Source organism: Perognathus longimembris, chromosome 5 (genome assembly GCF_023159225.1).
Source record: "Perognathus longimembris pacificus isolate PPM17 chromosome 5, ASM2315922v1, whole genome shotgun sequence".
Lineage (NCBI taxonomy): Eukaryota > Metazoa > Chordata > Mammalia > Rodentia > Heteromyidae > Perognathus > Perognathus longimembris.
In genome coordinates this window covers 70,699,621-70,725,356 of record NC_063165.1, presented here as the reverse complement: position 1 = coordinate 70,725,356, position 25,736 = coordinate 70,699,621, and the positions used below count along the sequence as shown (strand labels likewise).

Below are 25,736 nucleotides of genomic sequence, written 5' to 3'. Positions count from 1 at the left end.
GTGAAAACTATTTATGTTTGTGTATGTAAACAAAACTGCTTACACTCAATTTTTTTGTGCTGTGGTTTTTGTATAGTTTGTCTCATAAAAGTCTAGCAACCAATGTGGTCATTTTGGAAGAGGTGGGGCTTCGTGGAAGGTAGTTAAATCCTGGGATTTCTGCCTTCATGGGTGGATTAAGGATGCCTGATGGAACTGGACTGGGTTTTCCCTCTGGGATCATGCTGTGTGTTAGCAGGTTGCCATAAAGCACTGCCACCCCGAACATTGGTTCTTTCTGCCTATAGCTAGCTCTTTTTTTTTTTTTTTTGCCAGTCCTGGGCCTTGGACTCAGGGCCTGAGCACTGTCCCTGGCTTCTTCCCGCTCAAGGCTAGCACTCTGCCACTTGAGCCACAGCGCCACTTCTGGCAGTTTTCTGTATATGTGGTGCTGGGGAATCGAACCCAGGGCTTCATGTATTAGAGGCAAGCACTCTTGCCACTAGGCCATATCCCCAGCCCAGCTAGCTCCTTTTTTGCTCTTCTATCTCCTAATAACATTCAGTGGGACCACTGACAGAAGCTTACACTAGTATCATAGTCTTAAATCTTCAGATCCAAGGGGGAACAAAACACCATTTTTATTTTTATTTTTATTTTTTTTTATATTTCTGGTCATGGGCCTGGAACTGAGCCTGGCCACTTTCCTTGGGTTCCTTTTGCTCAAAGTTAGCTCTCTACCACTTGAGCTACAGTACCACTTCTGGCTTTTCCTGTGACTAATTGGAAGTCAAAGTCTCTGGGACTTTTCCTGTGCAGGCTAGCATCGAACCATGATCCTCATATCGCAGCCTCCTGAGTAGCTAGGAGTACAAGCATGAGCCACCAGTGCTTGGAAAACTCCATTTTTTAAAGTAAAGCATTTAGCTTCGGGAATTTTGTAGCAGAATTAGAAAACAAATTAATGAGACACTTCCTGTTGTATGACATTTTCCTTATTTCCGACATTTTCCTTATTTCCTACATTTTTGAGGATTTGCATTCTCCTCTGCTTTTATTCTTTTCTTATCAAATATTGACTATGCTTGAGCTATTTTCCAATTGTTTTTCTATGAAAAGATCCAGTGGACATCTTTCTGTCTTATCTTACTCTCAGGAACAGTTACAATTCCTAGTAGTTATTTGTTTATGGAACTTGGACTTCAGTTTAAGGCTTCACGGTTTTGCCTGACTTTTTGCTCAAAGCTGATATTCTACAACGTGATCCACACCTCCATTTCTGGCTTTTTGCTGGTTAAATGAAAGTAAGAATCTTGTATGTTTTTTCTGCCCAAGCTTATTTTGAATGGTGATCTTCACATTTTAGCCTTCTAATTAACTAGGATTCCAGGCATTAGCCACCACTGCCTTGCAGTAACTCTTTGTTAATAAATTTTTCTATTCTAGCCGGTGAACATTTAGGAGACAAATCCTACTATCATACTAAGACCAAAATAATGAGAATGTAAGCAATTTTGTTGGAACTTATATATTTCTGTCTCCATCCCTCTCCTTCCTTTTCTGATTATAAGATAGAATTACATGAAGTTGAGTAGGGATAGGGAATGCAACAATATTGCACAAGTTGTGCTAAAGGTAAATTGTTCTACATTATGACTCCTAGTGGTTACAAACCTCAGGATATAACAATTCACATGTGTATGTTAATACATAACCTTTCCTCTTGAAGTTTAAAACAGTAAGTAGAAAATCTATTCTTTGCAACATCTATGACACCACACTCTAAGAGTTATTATGCCCATTGGTGGTTTCTCAGTCTTTTATTTTATGTATCATCCTTTAACATTGGTACTTTACCCTTGGCCTTCACACCTTTCCCTTATAAGATCTTAGCTTTTCCACAGACTAAGATGCATCTTGTCTGATTCTTGATCTTGTACTCATAATTAAAGTTCTGCTGTCATAAATATAATTATCTTGACTCCTCTAGCTCTCTCAAAGCATCTTAGACTTTATTTGTATAAAAGACCTCTTAATTTTTCCCTCCCAATATCTTAATTTTTACCTGTTAATCTTTAAGTAACATCTAATCAATCACTTAATATTTTAATTAATTTTTAAATTTCTTGAACCTGCTGTCTGCTATAAACATTTCCTTTTATTTCTTTATCTAAGACACCTAAGCTGTCTCTCACTATTACAGCTTTGCACTCTATCTTCTTGTCTCCATTCTTGTCGTTTAGTCTAAGCATTAGGCTTTCACTATAAGGGAGAAGGTAGTAAACATTTTAGGCTGTGTGAGCCTCACTCTTTGTTGCAGCTTTCTTGCAATTGTAGTATGGAAATAGGCATAGAAAAGATACAAATGAATTGATGGAGCATTGTTCCAAAAAAATGTATTTCCAAAACAGGTGGTGAGAGTCTGCCATGATCCAGCCAAAGTGAGCTTTATGAATCAAAGTCATCTTGTTATTCCCTGATTACTTACCTTCAATGACTTACAATATCTGAAAGGAAATCTAGCATATTTTGATTTTGAAAGCACCACTTTACTTGGCCTTTCTATCTTTCCCATTTATTTGAGGTAATATATGTTCTCCTTCTTATAGTCAATTTAGAATGGATAATACTGGCTTTTATATCTTTTAAAGTACATGCCATTATTTGAAAGGATATAGCTTTCATGTGGGTCATAGATAAATTCTAATGACATGATGATAATCACTAATTTGAATAAGAATGATCCAAAGCACACAAGCATGGATTGATAATAAAAACTGGGGACTATGGGAAGTGAAAATAATTATGAATGCTGAGGGGCCTGGTTTCTCCTGCCACATTCCCACTTCATTAGTATTTTGAGAATACACAAGGAGAAGACAGCCTTGGAACTAAATACACCAGTTATAACCCATTTGATAAGAGATCTTGCACAAGTAAATTAAACTATATCACGTCAATAAATTTTATTGTAAAATAAGTTCATGTTAATTATTCTTGAATAAGATCTGACTCAGTGCTGAAATGAAAACAAATATATTTAAAGATGGTCCACAACAACATCCATATCAGAATCAGAAAGTTTAGGATTTTAGGAACTAAAATTAGGCCATTTATAGTAAATATATTTATACATAAAAAGTGTTGATCACATTGTTTCTCTAATAGTAGAAAGAATATAATATAGTCACAGAGGTTTTATTCTAGAAGACTTTACCTCGCATGAGAAAAATTTAAAAGTTCTTTTAAAAGATACAGTATAATGCCTGTGGAATCTGGTAGAAAAATGCAGGCTGTATCCTCAGGTTTACCTTCATAATTACCCTTACATTTTTGTTGCTATGTACTATCCATTTTTTAATCTAATGACTTAAAATGTCATATGAGGGCTGGGGATATAGCCTAGTGGCAAGAGTGCCTGCCTCGGATACAAGAGGCCCTAGGTTCGATTCCCCAGCACCACATATACAGAAAATGGCCAGAAGTGGCGCTGTGGCTCAAGTGGCAGAGTGCTAGCCTTGAGCGGGAAGAAGCCAGGGACAGTGCTCAGGCCCTGAGTCCAAGGCCCACGACTGGCCAAAAAAAAAAAAAAAAAAAAAAAAAAAAAAAAAAAATGTGGGCTGGGGATATAGCCTAGTGGCAAGAGTGCCTGCCTCGGATACACGAGGCCCTAGGTTCGATTCCCCAGCACCACATATACAGAAAATGGCCAGAAGTGGCGCTGTGGCTCAAGTGGCGGAGTGCTAGCCTTGAGCGGGAAGAAGCCAGGGACAGTGCTCAGGCCCTGAGTCCAAGGCCCAGGACTGGCCCAAAAAAATAAATAAATAAATAAATAAATAAATAAATAAAATAAAATGTCATATGAAATTATTTTAAAATTGACACAAGTTTCTAATTACTCAATTTCTTAGAACAATGCAATTGAACTCATCATAATATATACATCAATCAATGCAAAATAGATTGACAACTTAACTGTAAGAGAAAAATTGTAAAATGGCTAGAAGAAAAAAGTATATGTTCAACTAAAAAGTTTCTATATAGAGAATGAAACAAGTAGCAGTTTGACGAGACATACAACACATTGAAAAATGTTTTTAAGTCATACAACTAATAGGATGTTAATTTGTAAAGCAAACATTTTTCATTCTAAAATGTATAAAATCTGTTAAAGCAGCTCAATAACAAATTAGCAAACAAGTGGAGTAAACAAAAGACTTGGATAAACATTTCTTTAAAGATACTATGCAAATGGTCAACAAGTATCTGAAAAAACTTCAACATTACTAATCATGAGAAAAATATAAATTAACTCCACATTAATGATACCACATAACACATACTTAGAATGGCAATGACTGAAAAGATAAAAGGTAAATGTCAGAAACCTGTGAGAAAAGAATATCTTTGCATACTGATAGTGAGAATTTGTATCACTACAGCCATTGTGCAAAATATATAGAAGTTTATGAAAAACTAAAAAAAATAGAATTACCATATGAACAAGCAATCTCTTAAAAAAGATTGTATTTTTTAAGGATTTGAAGGCATTTTGGAGAAATATCTCTTGTTTACTGTACCTTCCATTACATAATTCAAATTTTATAAAAAATATATAGTTATGGAAGGAAATTAAACGTCCTTTATAAGAGGAATAGCTACAAAAGATAATATTTCATATACACATGTGTATATCTATCTATCCAATATGCATGTCTGTATAAAAAATACTACAAAACATTAAGATTAGTGACCTGAGTCCTTATTCAATTAAATCTCTTATTATCTACTGACTTCAGGCAAATTCCTTTACTTAATTACAGCTTGGATTCCTGTTACTAGGAGAATAATAGTAGCATGTATTAAACACATATAAAGCATTTATGAGAACACTTACACTGTGGTACTACAATTTGGGAATAATGATAATATTGCATATATTTTAGTATGAATTATAAATCATCAAAAAGAAATAATGCAAGACCACATCATTTTGAATTGCAATGTGAATTTAAATTCTCCATCCCCTTCCTTTACTGTCAACTATTTATCAATAGAAATACTGGAAGACTTAGGAGAAAAATTATGTACAAACATGACTTTATTACCTCTGTAGGAGTCAATGAACCCTGAAATTCTTCCAACAAAATTTGTGACTGCTTCTATTAGAATTCTTTAATGGGAGCCAAATCTACTGGAATCCTGAGTGCACAATTGTGTTACACATGTTCAGATGTCAAAAAAAAAAAAAAAAGAAGACGTATTCATCTTGCTAGGATCTATTTACTAAAATTAATGTAAATAATCATTAATTCCCAATACATACTCAGCGTATAGTTATATCTCAGCAAAATTCATTTACTCATGTCAGTGTAGTCTAATATATTCAGTACATGTTAACTACAAGCTAAATATTTTCATTTTGCTGGCTAGAACTACCTATTCCTAGTTCTTCATCAGTACCTATAAACAAACACCTTATGGCTTGCTAAATGAGCCTGAAAAAGCTGTTCAGAGCAATCAACACAATTGCAGAAATAGAAATGTGCTTAAAATCCGAATTCCTGCTGTCAGAGAGTGCATCAACACAAACAAAATCCATAGTAACACTAATCTTCTTTGTGTGAGGTAACGATTAGCAGGATGGACTTCTAAAGGCTCAAGCTCATCTTCAATGAGTGGCTTCAGGTTCTGAACCTGAAGATCTAGTTAAACATCTGATAAAACAGCTGAAATGCAACAACATAGGCCAGGATATGAAAATAAAAATCTAATTGCTATGCTTTCACATGCCAGAAATCCATTGAAAATGAGTACAAGAGTGACAGAGTCCTCTCTGGAAGAGAGACTGAGTTCTCTCTGGAATTCACCATACTTACAGAACTTAAAAATAACTACAAAGTTTTACAAGTCCAATTTTAAGCTAAGTATCTCTAGGCAACTAGGAGCACTTGAGCACTTGAGATTTATATTTTGAGGAGGGAAATAAGCAAGTATTCTGAATTTCTAATTCTACCAATTTCAGAGGCTACACAATTCCATTCTGAAGACACTTTGAAATAATGTTTCTTTTTTGTTGTTGTTGTTAAATTTTTATTGTCAAACTGAGGTACAGAGAGGTTGCACTTTCATACATTAGGCATTGGATACATTTAATAATGTTTCTTGACTGAATAATATTCACTCTGATCCTAATGATGCTAATGATTACTCTGATCCTAATCCTTTCCCTTCTTCCTTCCCCCAATTTCTAATCTTTACTTGCAATGATCACAGTTCCCTCTCTGACTAATTTGCCTCTGTTGTCTCAAAGGGAAATTGTGAGGCATGGAGATAGGGAATAGTCCATTGAGTTCATATTTAAACACATTTACAATATCTGATTTTGTGTAAGATAACACAGGCACAGAGTCCAAAGATTAGAATGTGTCCATTTTGGGGAGTCATTACTCCATCTTCAAGAATTATGTTCTGGCATCTTCTGTAAAAATGCCAGACCGAAGTGCAAACATACCAGAGAGCCAAATTCTGAAACAGGAGTACTGGAAGTAGCTTGGAGTTCATAGGACTCCCAGTCAAAATTAGGGTAAATATTTCTACTCTAATGAACAAATGCCCTGTGCTATGACATTATTATGGATCAGTCTTCATTTGTCTGACAAGACATAGCTCATTAAAATGAAGGCAATGCACCTTTTCTTTTCTTAATTGACATTTTCTTAGAGGGAAATATTTACTGCTCTATGGACATGGACAATATATTAACAGCTTCTTTTATCCATGTAAACATAAAAATCATTCAGTATGAAAAACAGAGATTCAACTTGACAAGTTCCCAATGATAATGGTCTTTATGAAAATTGTCTTTCATACCATCAAAATAGAATGTTGTGCTTTTGAAAGCAATTTCCAGATGAGTCACACGCCATAATGGTTATTTGCTAGCACATAAATGACGACCAGAATTAAAAACAAAAACACATGCAGAAAAAAAATGACATAGATGAAATATAGGCTATGTATTACAATTAAAGCAGATGTCTTATGATTCACTGCGACATCTAATTTTGTGCCTGTTTACATGTCATCTCTGGATGATACCTGAATATTAAGATGAGAATTCCTATATGTTGAGAAACTGTTTGATGCACTGGTCCGTTTGGATGAGCATATGAAAGGAATTTATCCCTGGCTGAAAATTAGAAAGGATTATTGAACTATTAAAACTGAAGCAGGGAACAATGGCAGCTCAGTGATTCTCCGCAATGCACACTCTGAAGGCAAACCAAACCAAGTTTAAAAGCCCGTGTGCCTGCATCTGCCATGAGGTGTGTTGTGAAGAATAAAAATCTACCTGGAATGTACAGACAGTGGGAAATCTGAAAATTCTGATTATTATGAACATCAGAGAACAACTGAAGGAACATAACAGATAAAATAACACATAACAAAGAATATTATTCAAGAATATAAGTTATTACAAAGAATGAAATCATTAGTAAAGAGGTATATGGAATTTAGAAAAATAAAATTTAATCATTCAATAGACTGCCTGGGACAATAGTAAGCTGTGTACATATTAAAAGGTATATGTTTTAAAATCAAAATTTCTTTTTAAAAATGTCCTTGCCAGTGACTTTGTTAAACTTTGTTAGAATGAAAAAAAATCCCAAGTGAAAATATATGGCTCAAAAATAAAAGACAAAATAATTTTGAACAATTTTCTCTTGCAAACACTAAGTTCTACTGAGCAATATATTTATAAAGCATACTCATTTGGGGGAGAAAACATAGCCGATTATTCTATCTCTGAATATTTGCATGATATCATGCCCTGTGTTAAAACCACCTTTTGGGGTATGCTTCTGTAACTCCAGCTACTGTAAGAGATAAAGATGGAAAGGATCATGTTTTAAGGCCTAATTAAGTCAAAACTGATAGTGAAAAATCCATCTTCATAAACAAGCAAGGAATGGTCTAAGCAAAAGGCTCACTGACCAAGGCTGACCTTCTGGCAAAAAGTGAGATGCTACATAAGAAATAACAAATAACCTTCTAAAAGGCTAAAAGTGAGATGCTACATAAGAAATAACAAAGAAAAAGTCAAAGTGTGGCTCAAGCGGCATCTGCCCTCAGTTCAAACCCTGGTACCACAAGAAAAAAATAATGAAACAAAACAAAACTTGTGTACCTCTGGATAAAAGTTATATAAATGGTAGTTTATTTTTTTAATCAGGAAATTTCCAATGATATAACTAATAACAAGAGGAAAAAGTATAAGAAACAGAATTCAATACAGCTTTTAATAGTACTATTGTTAAATTTTCATGCATTTGGTTACTTAATGATACACTACCTTCCTAATTTTGCAAGAAAGTTTATGGATAAAGCATACATACACAAACACACATGTATATATACACACATACATATATCATATACCTTAACTTGGGTTCTACATTAATTCCTCATTATAATTGCTTTTGATCGCTTAGCCAGGTCATCAGTATGATCTTATCTACTCCGGAGGCTGAGATCTGAGAATCATGGTTACTGCTGAAAGCCAAGCTAGGCAGAATATTTCTCAAAGATTCTTACCTCCAATAAATCAACAATAATACCAGAAGGGGAGCTGTGGCTTCAATGGTAAATAGCCAGCTATTTAGCATGCGCACAGGCTCTGAGTTCAAGCCCTAGCCAGCACAATGAATGAATGATTGAATGAATGAATTCTTTTGACATAGTATCAGATTCTTACATATGATTTCATGTGTAGATTTTCTAACTTTCCTCCAGAGTTGAAAAAGCAAATTTGTCTTAGTCTGACATATATAAAAAAGAACCTTAAAACTCATATCTGGTATACTTAATTATTCTCATCTTTGTCCTATTTTAGTAAGTACAGGAAAACTGCTTTGTATTATTAGCATCAACAATATAATTTTTTTCCCTTTTCACGTTTCTACAAGAAATGTTGAGAGCAAAATTTTAAAAAATAAAATTAGATATTCAAAGAATTTCCCGAACAGTGCATTTCTATTGGCTATCAAGATTGGCTATCATGAAGTAGTTTCCCTGACAAAACAAATTTTTTCCAAGAAAAAAATGTTTGCCTGAAACGAACAAAAAAATCTGTCACATAAAAATCAATTAAGATGCACAATATATGATAACCATCCAAGCACTCGTTAAATGAAGGGAAAGCTTTTGTCTGGTCAACTTGTGAAACAAAAGATGCCTTTCTAAACGCATAGACATTGGTCAGTACTTGTAGCACAAAATAAATCAGTGAATGAAAATGAATCTGCATTTAAGAAAACCTTTTTCTGTAGAACAAAGGTATCTGAGACTAGAAGTGCATTACTGTAATTCATAAATCTTTCTAAGATTTGTTATGCTCTAAAGGGTCTTTTAAAGACAGCTGGGTACAATGATACAATATGTCTTAGAAATTCATTACAACATGCAAATGTGGCAAAATATTAAAATGAGGAACTGTACAAAGTATACAACTCTTATTAAAATACTGACAATTATTCTGACATAGGTCAAAAATCAAAGAAAACTATAAATGCACAGAAAACAGTTTTAGATGGTGAATTAAAAGCATTTACTGAAATGGACATTTGTGTAAAGTACAATGGTAAAAATATGGAAGACAAAATGGACATTTATTTCAGTAATCAAGGTGTTTGCTATTACAAAGCTTAGAGGCAATGAGGAAAATATATCTAAACAGAATAATGTAAAATAAAAAAGGAAAACAATTGCTGATTAGGGTTTTTTAATCTATTGTAAGCGATCAGTAGGCATATTTGAAAACATACAAAAGGTAATCTAGTAAATTAGTTCTCAAGATAAAAGCAACTCTAGATTTCCCTTACTATTCTGAATTTTCCATTCTCTGCACTAATAATTATAATTACTACCTTACTATCTTATATTCAGAGATCATAAAACAATGTTGCATTCAACTCATGTGCGCTTTTCCTATTTTTCTTTTCCTGAAAGTTTGACTACTTTCCAAAGTTGGTAACTCTTTTCAGTTCTTCAAATTATCAAAACATTTTGAGCCAGTAGTGGAGCTTGAATTCAGGGACTGGGCACTATCCATTAGCTTCTTTACTTAAGGCTGGTGCTCTGCTACTTTAACCACACCTCCACTTCTGCTTTTATCTTCTGGTTAGCTGGAGATAAGAGCGTTAAGAACTTCCCTGTGTAGGCTGGTTTCGAATTGTAATCCTCAGATCTCAGCCATTTCCGTAGCTAAGATTACAGATATGAGCCACCAGTGCCAAACCAGAGCAAACCAGAACCACCAGAGCAAACTCATGAATTCTTTAAAGAATGCTGGACAAGTGGAAGTGTGTGGAATTGAAGGAGATTTTGATGCTGCTTTTGAACACTGATTAGACATTGGGGAAGGGGGAGCTAGGAGAGTTATCACTTAGATTATGTTTGACTGGGGGTTGTTTAACAAAGCAATTATTTAACAAAGGATTGATGTGTGTTTTGTCTTTGCAAAACAAAACTACTTTTTTGTATTGACTGTGGAAATAATTAAGTAGTGAAAGAATTTATTGGGTTTAGACTAAATTTACTAGTGGTATGAGTAGTCTAATGGGAATGATAAATGAGAAACTTACATATATCTTCCATTAATACTCAAGCTGTGGGTCAATCAAACTGTGGATCATTTATTGTATTGACTGTATGGCACATTTACTTTTTGAAAATACTTAGAAACAGGAAGCATACACAGCTTATTATTTCAGAACTACAAAATATTAAATTTCTTGCTAAAGTTGGCACTTGTGCATATGGAGACTCTAAGTATAAATGTGAAATGAATTTATACTTAATATATTTATACATTTATACTAAATGAATTCCTGTGAGTAGGTAGATTTTTTTTCAGAAATGATACAATAAAAAAGCTTTACTAAAAGTGAACATGATTATTATAAAAATCAAGTCTCACTATTGCAATGAGGTCATTTAAATCACTTGATTCTCTGGAAATAGAAGAGGAGCAAATAAAATATATACATTTCATCATATCTGCTAGGGTATTATTTTGAGACAACGTTCCCCTCTCAAAGAGAAGTTTCATCAACAATTTTAGTAGGACTTACCAACATTTTGAGTCTAGATAATATAGCTCTAAAAAGGTTGAATAAATAATGACATAGTCATAAAATGTTGAAGATCTAACAAAATAATTGTTTATGAAGATCTCAGAGGGTGACCTTTATAAATGCCTGTGAGGAAAAAAGAAACTACAAAAATTCATTGTAAGTTAAATACATGCAGGTGTTAATTTAATCTTATTTGTTTTAAAAGTAAATCTACAATGTACATCCCATACTCAATAAATTGAGGAAAATAGAGGGAAACAGAATAAGAAGGGGCATTTTGAGGCCTTATTAAAATAGTCAAAATCTCCAATGTAGGTAGGACAAATAGACTCATCCTTGCACTTAGCAGCATAGTAATTTAACACAAGATTATTGATGTGTTTCTTCAAAGAATGAGTAAATACAAATTACAGTGTAATTTTTCATATTTCCAATACATTGGTATTACAATTGTATATTGTAATTGTATAGTGTATCTATATATTCATGTGTACTTTATCTGTTAAAGTGACAATCAAGTATATACATAGCTATCTTTGGAAGAAAATGACATAATGAGTTTCTGCATCAGAAGGCTTAATTCTACTTGCCTGCTAAGTTTAAGGGGACATTTCAAACATTTTTGTCACTCTAAGGTATGATCTGGTCACTTACAGTCAATTCATGGTACTCTGGTCTCAACATTGCCTGTTCTTTTAGTTTTCAGTCCGTTTTGGTATTCATCACATAACATGAGAATATAAGAACAATGCAAAATAACAGCACCTGAATTAATTGTACCCCTGAGACATTGTAGGAATTGCTAAGGCTTTGAAAATGTTGGCGGGATTATACCTTAATAGACAGTGATTTTAAAATCACTATTCTGGGCACATATTGTGTATTCAATAATGATATTTTTCCTATTTCAAACTTTCACATATTCATCATAACAACTAGTAAAGTATGAAAAAAGTTAAAATCATTTTCTGATGGTTGGCATTGTTAGATTCTAGTTATAGTTCTTTATAGTCTATGTCCCATAGTTGGGTCATTTAGATTTTATAGTTTTGTATGGAATTTCCATAATTTATTTCTTTCCTAATATTGCATGTTTTATAAAATTTCAACTTCATTATAATATTCCAGTGATCATTCTTGTACAGAGATTGCCATATAGAATCTTTACAAATGTCATTAGAATAGATTTATGTAATAGTACTTATAGAGTTAAGGATTATTAAAGTACTAAATATGAGGGTTTTGGAAGTTCTTACTTCTTTTCTAGGTAAGTTTCTGTGTGTGTTTATGTGATATGTGTGAATTTATCTATCCATAATCTAAATCTATATGAGTATATGCATCATGTATCTACCATCTCTCTTCCTTCTATCAGTCTGTCTATCTATCTGAGTATTCATTTATCTATCTGTCAGTCATCTGTATATAGCATTGCATAAATAGCATTTAGCTTTATCTTATGGTTTTGTTTTTTAAGTAGCAGCTGAATTTTGCTATATAATTAATGAAATGGATTTTTCAATGTAGGTTTTTTTTAATAGAACTACTTGTAAAACATGTTATATAAAGTATTTGAAATTAATTTCTATATGTTTTAGAGACAATCGAGTTTATTTTATCCTTAAAATTTTCAATAGAAATCCTTTCACAAATTTTGTACACTAAAGTGTATTCAAACAAAATTAATAGGAAAGATTGTACTACATTGTAATAGGCATCATGTAATTTTGTTTTTCTAAAGAAAAATAGAAATATAGTTTACAATCAAGAGTTCATTTCAAGTGTGTGTGTTACAGAAATTGCCTATCAGCTACTTATTAAAAACTGAGCAATATAGTATGAAATATAAAATAAGCTTGAAGTTGTCCACAAAGAATTCATATAAGAACTCTTCTATTAAAGAAAAAACATGCCCGGTTGTAAAAAATGAAACAGATGGGAATGCAATGTGCCAAACTCAATCATATCAAGAAAATATTTTGAAATATTCTCAAGTGGAGATTTAAAATGATGTTAAATTGTATAAACCACTAGCTACAACTGCAAGCTATATCAAGAAGTTAACAAATATGTGTCTCCAGGTATCTGTTCCTATGCACCATGCAACAAATCAATGCAATAGCCTTCATCCAAAAAAATAGCTATCATGAAACTCTGGTTGAACCTATATAATGATACACTCTAGGATATTTCCAAACTGGTGGTACAGAAAATGACAAGGGATTCCTCACGGGCAAGATGCAAAAAGCAGCGGAGAGACACTAAGCAGGAATGGAAATTCAGAGCTGGGGAAGAGAGAAAAAACTAAAAAATGAGAATATCACATGGAACCAAAGAGAAAAAAACAAGGTTTTGCAGCTATGTTTCAAAAGTTTTACAAATAGTCCCTGGTATTTTAATTTTAAAATGTCAGTACTATTTGGATGTGTCAAGGGTTTATTTATTCATCTTCTTTGATTCTTAGAGCTCCCCATAAGCTATACACAACACATAAAACCCAAGAAAAGCAAGCTAAATCACATGCTTTATAGTGGTGGCTAGTAAGTAGCAGAACCAGCACTCAGGGAAGATGATATTGACTCTAGAAATGTTAATTTTCTCTTTTTTAAAAAATTTTTATTGTAAAGATGATGGACAAAAGGGTTACATTTACACAAATCAGGTAATGAGTGCAATTCATTTTAATAGGGTCACCCCTTCCCTCATTTTCACCCAGTTTTTCTGCTTCTTCCTCCCCCAAGTTGTAAAGTTCATTTTTAACATAAAGTCTAGTGAGTATCTCTAGTGAGTATCACTGCTGAATTCTTTCACCCTTTATCCCACTGTTCCTGTGTTTCATGAGACTTTTTCTCAACTTAGCTGGATGCAGTAGCATTTACTTTTCACCTGAAACTACATGAGAAGCTCAGATGAGGAGTGTGGTGCAGGCTGGCCCAAGTACAAAAGTCCACAAGGCTGCTTTTCCATGAAGGGAAATTGGATGCTTGGATTGAGTCTTAGTGGTTCATAGTGGGAAGAGAGGCCCTACCAGTGAAAAGAAGGGCTTGAGGTGTGGCTCAATTGTATTGCACCTGCTTAAAATACCTGATGCTCAGAGTTCAAATACCCATTACTACCAGTAGAACACACACACACACACACACACACACACACACACACACACACACACACAGAGAGAGTGATAGGTACTTAATCCAGACATAGTGACACATACCTGCAGTAATTCCAGCCAGTAGGAAGAGGCAGGGCAGTTATGAGTTTTCAGATGCCACAGATTTGCTCTTTTAGAACCACCAGAATGACAACTGAAGATCTGAAAATGAAGAATTGTTTCAGCAAGGCAAAATTTAATCTCTGCACACCAGTGGCAGGCAAGCACACAGAGCAGGCAGCCTGCTCCCTACTTATCCCTAATGTAGCAAGCTCAGCCCTCAGTTGAAACTGGCCAAGCTCAGGTTCTCAATCTGCTTGAAATTAGCTAGTCTGAAGAGATTAGGTTGTATTTCTGTAAAGTGACCATTAAAAGTCTTTGACATAATAGTAAGTCTTAGTTATTCACAAATTCTGTGCTTTATTCTTGAACAATCTGAGATGTGCCTAATTACTCACACCCACTGCTACTTTTTTTTTTGGGGGGGGGTGATTTTGTCTTAGCAGAGTAAGATTATCAGCAATAGCCAACCTAGCCACCAGAAGAAAACAGGACTTAAAAAATATGTATTTTTTTTATTTTCTTTAAATAGTTTTACAAAGGAGCTGCCATTCAACGAAGAAGTTTCTGAATACAGTGCATCTTGATCAATATCATGCCTTTCAACATTCTCATTCACCCCTCCCAACCTACCCCTGCACTTACTTATCTTAATTTTAGGTTATATATTGAATTTTTTCCCATGCAATAAAGCAGTTTATGCGAATCATACGTTGTATCTATGTCACCACTTCAACATCTGGATCCACCCTTTGACACCCTCCTTCCCTTATATTTCCCCATTGTGAGGTTTATACAATGAATTCTTACGTGCATTCTCTCAGATTCGCCATTTCATTCTTCTACCCGCTCCCTTTGGCCCCACCTTACCCTTTTACAAAGTACCCGTTTCCTGGTACTTATTTTGTTGGACTTTGACTTAGGTTTTTAAAAGAATTATACTATTTCTGCTCTCCATAGAGTCCATTACACTTCAGTTCATTCATTTTTGACCGCTTGCTTACTATCCTGTTTACTCATGGATTTATAGGCACATTCTAGCCACCACTGATGAGGGAAACCATGCAGCCTATGTTTCTCTTGGTATGGCTTCCTCCACTTAATGTAATTCTTTCCATTTCCCTGCCAATATTACAAAAATCCTTCTTCTTTTTTTTTTATAAGTTTTTATTATAAAACTGATGTACAGAGAGGTTACAGTTTCATGCGTTAGGCATTGGATACATTTCTTGTACTGTTTGTTACTGACTGATGAGAAAAATGCTATTGTGTATATAATTTTCTTGATCTAGTCATTGAGTGTCATCTGGGCTGACTCCCTATCTTGGCTATGAAAAATAGTACTTCAATAAAAATGGTTGTGGTGGTGGCTATATGGAGGCCTTCATTGTGTTCTCTTGGATAAATGATCACGAGTGGAATTTCTGGGTCATAGGGAAGTTTTATGTCTAATTTTTTTTGAGGTGCTCTGTGTGTGTATGTTTGTGTGTGTGTATGTGTGTGTGTGTGTGTGTGTATGTGTGCATTGTGGGGCTTGAACTCAGGGCCTGGGTGCTGTCCCTGAGCCTGTTTGTGTTCAACGCTAGCACTATACCACTTTTTAAATTTTTAATTTTATTCACAAGGTGATGTACCGAGGGGTTACGGTTACATGCATAAGGTAGGGAGTATATTTCTTATCAAACTTATTACCACTTCCCTCATTTTTCTCACCTTCCCTTCCCCAACTACTCATCCCCCCAGGTTGTATCAGTAATTTCCCACATATTCACTTGTGAGTATAACTGTTGCATTGGTTCACCCTTTCTCCTTTGTGTCACTGTTTTGATGATCCTTCCCCTTCTCTAATTCAGATAAGCGTACATACAATACTCAGGATGCCAAAATCAAATACAGTGACAACAGGGGCTAAATCATAGGGGAGAAGAATGAAAGGAAAAAAAGATAATTTCATATAGTATGTTAACAATAGCAACAATAAAAAATCAGTTCTTAACTTTAATTTATTTTGTATTGTCAAGTTGAAGTACAGAAACGGTTATATTTATATACATTAGGTAGTGAGTACATTTCTTGTCAAACTTGATACCCCTCCCTCATTTTTCTCATACTTTCCCTCTTTCCTCCATCCCCCCTCGACAGTTGTACAGTCAGTTTACATCATATTATCTTATAAGTATTGCTGTTGCATTGCTTTGCCTTTTATGCTTTTCTCACTGTTTTAATGTTCCCGTTCCCTTCCCTTCTCTAATCCAGACAGTCATATATAAAATACCCAGGGTTCCAGAATCAAATGCAGTGGCAACAGGGGCTAAATCATAGGGAAGATGAACAGAGGAAATAAAGAAGTAATTTCACATAGTACATTGAAAATAACCTCAATGATAAGCCACTTGCTTACATATTTTGAGGTCATTTCTCTTAGTGTCATATAATCATATATGTATGTAGCTATTGAGCTATTATGATCATCTGCTAGGACTATCCTAGACATGTATTCATTATTACCAATAAGGGAGACCATAGATTTTATGTTTCTTTGGGTCTGACTCACTCCACTTACAATGATTCTTTTCAAAGTCTTTCCATTTTCTTATGAATGAGGCTATGCCATCCTTTTTGATAGAAACATAGAATTCCATTGTGTACATCTACCATAATTTCTTGATCCATTCATCTACTGAAGGACATCTGGGTTGGTTCCATATTTTAGCTATGGTAAATAAATCTGTTGTGAACATGGTTGTGCTAGTAGCTTTAGTTTGGCCTTGTTTGTGACCCTTTGGTTGTAAATGCCCAGAAGTGGGATTGCTGGGTCATAAGAAAGCTCTATGGATTTGTTTCATTTTGAGGAAACTCCATACCACCTTCAGCATCCATGAACAAGCTTTAATTCCCCCCAACAAAGTAATAGAGTTCCCTTTTGGTCACATCCAGGTCAGCATTTGTTATTGTTAGTTCGCTTGACATTGTACCTTTTTTTACCTGGAGTGAGGTTGAATCTCAGTGTTGTTTTGTTTTGCACTTCCTTTATGGCTAGCAATATTGAGCATTTCTTCATGTGTGTATTGGGTCTTCTGAGAAGTCTCTCTAAGCTATTAGCCCATTTCTTAACTGGGTTGTGTTTCTTTGAGGGTTTATTTTGGGCTATTGAGAGTTTATTTTTTCAGCTTCAAATGGATATTAGGCCCTTGTCTGATGCATAGCTGTTAAAAATCTCCCATTCTATGGGCTTTCTGTTTTGATTGTTAGCTATGTCCTTTACTTAAAGAAATATTTAAGTTTGATTGACTCTCATTTATCCAATCATTCTTCAAGTCCAATTTGCTATCCATTGTGCCACAGAGCCTGTCAGTCAAAGCAGGAACTTTTAAGAAACAGAATTCTCACAAAATTTCAAAAGGAAGCAACGTATTTTGATCGAATAGATGGATTTTTCCACAAACGCTGGCTTAGGCAAAGGTAAGAGTAAGAACTTATATCAAAAACAAAAGAAAGAAAAACAAAAGGACTGAGGAGATAGCTCCAGTAGTAGAGTCACACATGTGGCCCTGAGTTCAATCTTCACTACAGAAGTTCAAATATTTAAGGACCAGGCTATATTTTTTTAAAGCCTTCAGTATCTGATCCAACTTAATAGTTAATGCCGGCTAAACTGTTTCCTTCACCTTTCTTAATTCACTGGGATTAGGTTTTGATGATAATATGGATACAATAATTAATATACTTGACCCACAATTTTTAGTTTTACTCTTGAGGCTGGGTCTTGCTTTGGAAAGGAGGCTGGCCTCAACTAGCAATCCTTGTGACTCAGCCTCCTGAGCCCTTAAATTTCAGATGTACAATACCATGCCTGACCCCCACCATGAAAATAACTTTTTACAACTACTAGAAATCAGATGGTGATTTAGCTTTAATTACCTTTAATTTTCATGCATTTACAAAATATTTGGTGTTGTGTCAGATAACATTAAGCTTTCAGAGAACTTGGGGGAGAGAACTATCAAGGGAGTAGAGGCAAAAAGAGATGCTTAAGTGGAGTTTCTACATATGATTGTAGCACTTCATGTGCATGCATGAAAATACAACAATGGAATCTGACAAAATTGTTTAAAAAACAAGAAAGGATATAAAAGACGGAATACATCATGTGCCTGTACAAAAATATCCAGATAAAACTACAATTAATATCTACAAGTCAAAAAGCTTCCAACTCTTCAATGTTAACAGCAAAATAAGAAACATTTTCTGTTGGTCTGATAGCCTACCATATATTTTAAATTATTTAGTAAGCAATATAAAAGATCTATAAGGTAAGTTTTCTGTTAGGGAGAAAAAATGAAATGGCTAGAATTTATTCTCTAATGCTTTCTATTTTTTTTTTTTTTTGCCAGTCCTGGGCCTTGAACTCAGGGCCTGAGCACTGTCTTTGGCTTTTTTGCTCAAGGCTAGTACTCTACCACTGCTGAGGAATTGAACCCAAGGCTTCATGAATGCAAGGAAAGAACTCTATTACTAGGCCATATTCCCAGCCCCTCTTTTTTTTAGCTTTTACATCAACTTTATTCCTAGAGCCAACTTGTGTCAGTTAACAAACCCCACATTGCCAACTGTTGTAGGAATCATATCCCTTAGTACATGTACCAAATTCTTATATTCAACAATGAGTTCTGGGTCGCAAAAATGGATTTACTGTTTGTACCTGTCTGTAAGGCCTGGTTACAAACTAAACAAAGACACAGATACACACACACACACACACACACACACACACACACACACACACACACACTCGTACTCATAAGGCTTTATTTTTAAGTCTTGTAATAACTTAGACAAATAGAGACAAAGTAATTTGATCTCTCCCACTTACCAGGTGGATATAGTCTTTCCAATATCATTTATGGGAGAGACCTGTTCTTTTTTAATGCGTGTTCTTGGTGTATTTGTAAACAGTTCATTAAGGTAAATGTTCATTTATATAATTCTGTTCTATTGGTTAGTGTATCTGTTTTATTGCTATAAAATTTTGTGATATAATTTCACTCCAGTTAGTGTTAGAATCTTGGCTTTATTCTTTTTTTTTTTTTTTTTTTGGCCAGTCCTGGGCCTTGGACTCAGGGCCTGAGCACTGTCCCTGGCCTCTTCCTGCTCAAGGCTACCACTCCGCCACTTGAGCCACAGCGCCGCTTCTGGCCGTTTTCTGTATATGTGGTGCTGGGGAATCGAACCTAGGGCCTCGTGTATCCGAGGCAGGCACTCTTGCCACTAGGCTATATCCCCAGCCCCTTGGCTTTATTCTTTTTGCTGAAGATTTCCTTGGCTACATGTTGTCTTTTGCAATTCCATATGAAAATTTAAGACATTTTCCATTTCATCATTGAAATATTGTAGAATATACAATTGTTGAACTTTGGTAGAGTTTGCATTTCAATTGCAAATCGGATTAAATAGGTAGTATATGCATTTTAGGAAAATTAGTTCTTCAAGTCCATAAATATGAACTATATTTCCATTTTTTTCTCTCTTCCTCTGTTTTTTCACCCAATGTTTTGTGGATTTTAATGTGCAGATTTTCTACAACTTGGATATTTCCACTGATAAGTATTTTATTTTCATAGCTCATGTGGTTGGAATTGTTTTCTTGATTTTATTTAAGGTGGTCAGTAGTTATTACATAAGCATATCACTTACAGTTATGTGTTGATTTTGTATGTTCTAACTTTCTAGTTGTAAGAGTGTTTTGATAGAAATTTAGCATTTTTGCACACAAGGATAAGCTACTCATAAATTGAAATAATTTTACCTTTTTGTCTACTTAAAGGCAGATGGTTTCTTTCTCTGGACAAGTTATGACAAGGACTTCCACTTCTGTACTGAATAAAATAGTAAGAGTATACATTCATACTCTAATTGATAATGCAGAAGAAACCCTTTCAACCTTTTACTTTTGCTATTTGTGATTATAGCACTTCATATACATATATGAATATACAACAATGAAATCTGACAAAATTGCTTAAAAATAAGGAGGGATACGAAAGAGGGAATACATAATATGTCTATACATAACATGTCTGTAGGTGACTATCCAGATAAAACTACAATTAATGTATACAAACAAAAACGTTTCCAGTTCTTCAATGTTGACAGCAAAATAGCAAACTTTTCAGTTGGTCTGAGAGCCTAGTATATAATATGTATTGTGCTGAGTGTGTTTTTTGCAAATTTTGTATTTTATCTAATGCATTTTTGTCTCTCATAAGATGGTCATATGGATTTTATCTTTCTTTGTGTTAATGTATAATGTAAAATGTATCAATGTAAAATATCACATTTACACTGTTCCTGGGGTTTCTGCCTCTGCACTATATTCCCATTTTCTCTGATCATCCAGTTTCATCGTTAGTCCCCACAAGCCAATGCCTTAGCAATATCTTCCCTGGGTTCACAATTGTAATCTCAGCTACACAGGAGGCTGAGATCCAGAGCATGGTGATCCAAAGGCAGTCCAGAAAAAGAAAAAAAAAAGAACTCTACAAACTCCATTTCTAAAATAACAAGTGAAAAGCAGGACTGGTGGTCAGTTCAAGTAGTAGAACACCAGCTAAGCAAACATGAGCCTGATTTCAAACTACTATACTAACAAACAAGCAAGCCAGCAAGCAAAAAGGAAAGAGTCTCTTGGACCATGCTAACTGATCTTTCTCTATTTTGTTAGGATGGAAACTTTGTCACTCTGCCAGTTGTTTCCTTTGTACATCATTTCTTATGGTATGATCTAAGCCACCTCACACATGGAGTTTGTGTGAAAATAGACTAACTCTTCCCATTCTTTTCGTTTGTAGAGACTCATAAATTATTCTCCTTTTTTTAATATAGGCAAGGCTTAATGTGCGGATTGAACAGTTGTTACTAAGGGATGGAGAGGAAAGTCATAATTAGTTAAATCCACAGATAATTATCTAATTTCATTGAACTTAATTGTTGACATTCTATTTCAGCTTCTCATAGTGTTGTGTATTGGGTATAATTAAGTTTATATTTTAGCTGAGTAATTTTCATTTTTTATCTGTTTTTTTTTTTTTCCTGAAGTCCTAGTATTACTGAGATGTTGCCACTGTCTACGGCCATACTACCCTGAACGTGCCCGATCTTGTCTGAGATGTTGCCACTAAAAGGAATATGTACAGGAAGTTAGGAAGTCTGAGTGCAGTAATTATAGCAACTTGCCTATTCCAGTGCTTATAAATAAATTTTTGTAGGGGGATTAGCCAACTGCTAATTGAAAGAAGGCACTGGCTTTAAGACTTATAATTTTTTTCCCCAGTAATACAGGAGTTTGGACTCAGGGCCTTATTCTTGTTAGGCTGCTGTAATACCATGGATCCATACCTTTGGTCTTTTGTTTGTTATTTTTTTTTAGCACTGTGTCTTACTTCTAGACCAGGCCTTGCCTGAACCCCACTCTTCCTAGTCTAGGCCGTCCATCATCACTGGGATCACAGGCATGAAACATTCTGACTGGTTTCAATCTGTGGGGATTGAGTCTCACAGACTTCTCTGCATGTGTTACCCTGGAACAATAATCCTCCCAGTCTTGGCCTCCCATGTAGCTTGGGATGACAAGAGTGTGCCACAAAGCCCAACCATGGGCTGAGAAAGAGTATCCAGTTCTTAACTTCCCAAATTGCAAAGATTATAGCAATGAGCCAGTGACACCTAGTTGTTTAGGACTCTTGTTCCTTTTGCCTCTTAAGCATTTTACAGAGGAGAGATTTGAAAAATATTTGCTCTTTTTGACTCTGATTTGTTTCTAAAGCATAATTATTTCCTGTAAGGTGACCCTCTTTGAAGATGCGTTGATACAGGGCAGAATGAGAACCTATGAAATAATAAAAAAAATAATAAAAACTTATTTCAACGTGAATTTGAAAAAAATCTTAGTTGCAGAGGGATGCACTTATCTCTAACACATACATATATATATACATATATATATATATATATCCATCACATAATGTTCTGAAACGTATGAAACAATACAGACACATAGTACAGATTAGTATATTGGGTAGAAAAAACAAAGCAACATAGGCACCTAATGAAGTTATGCTCTTTTGTTGTTGTTGTTGTCGTGGGGCTTGAATTCTGGGCCTAGGTGCTGTCCTGAGCTCTTCAGCTCAAGAGTAATGCTCTACAACTTGAGCCACAGCGCCACTTCGTGTAATTATGTACATTATGTAAAACCATAAAATTTTAGACTGAACCCAGGGTCTTTAGCATGGTAGGCAAGCACTGTAGCCCACAGGTAGATACTGGATAGTGGAGACCTTTGATGGGGGCAGGGGGAGGGGAGAAGAGTATGACTTTGCATAGCTAATCCTTTACTTTTAGGTTAATATTATGACAAAATTCATTTAAAAAACTCACAATTTAAGTAAATGAAAGAATACAATATTTCTTTATAAATACACAGTAAAACTTAGCCCTTAATTGCTAATGTTTTACCTTATCTCAATCATCTCTTAAAAATTGAGCTTTCAATGTACATTACTTTTAGTAGAAATTAAAAAAATATTTTAACGCTAATAGGCATTTCAGAACAAAACTTGGGGGAAGTGATCCAATTCTCTTACCTTATTCCTTCTTGTAGTTTTTTCAACCTCATTATTTAACAGCTGGAAGTATCACCCTTCCATATTGAATGGCATAATTCAGTAAGGCATGAGTTTAAATATTTGACCATTTGAGTGATGTATGTTGCAAATCCTGCCGGGCCAGCTGGCAGGGGAACAGAAATCCTGACTGAGGGGCGGCAGGGATACGGAAAAGGAAAAATAAGGCAAGAGAAAAAAGACAAGAGACAAAGATGGGGTACGGGAGGTCTGCAGCCGTGAGGTTGAACCTCAAGACTGCAGCAACAGTTTATTCTTAACTTCCAGCTTATATGCAGTTTTGGAACCAGGGAATAGCATAGGGTTGTTAAAATTCCAGAACACAAAGAGGCTTTGAAGTTTACAACATTTGATTACAGTAAACACAGGACAAGGTTGATTAACATAGGAATCTACTCCAGCGGACATAGCAAGGTGGGGACATAGCAAAGCAATTCCGGACAGTGGCTGTGAACAAATGTCCTTGCCTTTAGCATATCCTGGTGGTAACAGCACAGCCAGAGGTGATAACGAACCTAGCTGCAGGTTTTGGCTCCCGATGTCTGGCGACATCGGCACAGCCAGAGGTCAGGATGAGCTTAGCTGCTACCTTGGCTCCCGACAGCAAATGATGAAAAGAAGAATGTAGAGAAAAAAATGATGACAATTACTTTAATTTTCATGTCGGTCTTCAGTATGAAGTAATCTTGGCAATGACTCATTTTCTGTCCAAAGAGATTTATTATCCCTATTTTGCAACATCTTTGACCTTGCTGTCACTCAATGATCTAGGAGTTGATCAAGACTAACCATTGTTTTCTTCTGATGTGCTATACTTTCCTCACAATTGCATAGAAGAATATACTGTCTGAAGCATTTTTCTTTATTCTTACAGGAGGGGAGATTTCCCCACTCAACCTAGCAAACAAGCAGTTCTCTTTAAGCCGACAACACCATCTCGACCTCAAATACAAGTCAATTCTGATAGTGTGCCTAAGTTAATGTCAAACCCTCAAATCGGGGATTAGTCTCTAAGACTGCTTGTCTTTTAGAATTCATTCATAAGTCGTTTTACCTATGCTTGGGGGGGATCTGCTTATATCAGGTATTAATCAGGTTCTGCTTCCTCTTTAAGTTCAATTAAACTTGCTCATACCCATAATCATAGCAACTCAGGAGGCTGAGACCTGAGGATCTGGGTTAGAAGCTAGCCCAGTTTTTTTGTTTTTTTTTTTTTTAAGTCTGTGAGAGTCTTACCTTCAGTTAACCAGCAGAAAAGCCGAAAGTGGTGCTATGATTCAAGTGGAAGAGCATTTGGCTTGAGTAAAACAGCTCAGGGCTAGTGCCCAGGGCCTGAGTTCAAGTCCCAGGACTGACTCATGCACCTGCACACACACGGACACCAAGTGCCCTGATGGCTGTCATTAGTCAGAGGAAATATCTTTCCCCAGACCAAGAGATGCTTAGGATGAAGCATGGAGGAAGGAACGGTGTTACCAGGATGTTAGCAGGTGTGCTCCCCTCTGGGGTTCTCCATACATTGGTAGACTTGAAAATCCCTGAATCCTAGGTCTTTTGCTTTTACAGAATTCATTGGATAGACATAACTCAAGACTGGACATAGCATTGCAGAATGTGATTAGACAAAGCAGGCAGGCATCATGAGCTATTAGAACACTGAATGCAAAAGCCAGCAAGGTCGATGCTCTTCGTTTTGGCATTCTTTTCTCCAGGATATGGGACAAGATATTTGTGGAAAAGTTGAGGAAAGATGACTGTGTCCCTGGAGGCCTTGGGGGAACAGCAACTGCCAAGAATGATGGTCAGAAACGTGAATACAATGCTACACCATCACAGTCCTTTCACTTCAAATTAATGACCATTTAGCTAATTCAAAAACAAGAGAATTCAAATATCCCCTTTGTTTAAATCACTATGGGTCATGTTAAAAATCAGGATTATAAACATTCATTGTCATTTTACATTTTTTTTTTACTTAGAATATACTAGTATGTAAAGTGTTCAACCACTTCTTTGTTAGTTACAGGGTATTTTTTTTTCTTTACTATCTCTATATTTTGACATCAAACACTAAAGACTTTTGGACAAAATGTACTGACCTTTTGCTTATTCTAGGGACACAAAGCATCCCTATTGGACTGTCTTGCTTTCCTACCTTTCTTCCAAGTCAGGTAGACTATTATAAGCATAGAATATTAAATTCGTTAAACTAATTAAAAGAGTATCCAAACTTTGCCTTCTCTAGCAATCAGAACAGGAAAAGCCTAGTGTACTGGTAATGTTTGTTTGTTCCCTACAAGAGGAAAACAGTTTTCCCTGAGGAAAACCAAATCACAATAGGATTTTCTTTTCTTTTTTTTTTTTTTTTTTCTGCTAGTCTTGCCTGAGGCTTGAACTCAGGGTCTGGGCTCTGTTCCTGCACCTTTCTGTACTCAAGGCTAACACTTTACTACTTGAGCCACATCACCACTTCCTGCTTTTTCTGTTTATGTAGTACTGAGGAATCAAATCCAGGGCTTCATGCATGCTACACAGGGCTTCATGAATGCTAGGCAAACACTCTACCACTAAGCCACATTCCCAGTCCAAGGTTTCTTTTAATACTTATCTAATCTATTATTTTAGGTTCAACCTTTTGAGTTTTGCAATAAATAAAGTGCTAGGTCACAAAGCTAGATGACTTAAAGAGATGATGTGATATTTTGTTGTTCTTCTTGGTTCTTTTTTTTT

The 25,736-nt window shown here is 35.3% G+C and overlaps 1 protein-coding gene and 1 non-coding gene across 6 annotated transcripts in view; one reads left to right on the top strand and one right to left on the bottom strand.

Annotated features, from left to right (window-relative positions):
* Positions 1 to 25,736, top strand: part of Naaladl2 (N-acetylated alpha-linked acidic dipeptidase like 2) — a 1,189,792-nt gene that overhangs the window by 547,873 nt on the left and 616,183 nt on the right. The window lies entirely within an intron of this gene.
* Positions 18,952 to 19,075, bottom strand: LOC125352104. Its single transcript, XR_007211109.1, has one exon. It is a non-coding gene; the product is annotated as a small nucleolar RNA SNORA40 (small nucleolar RNA).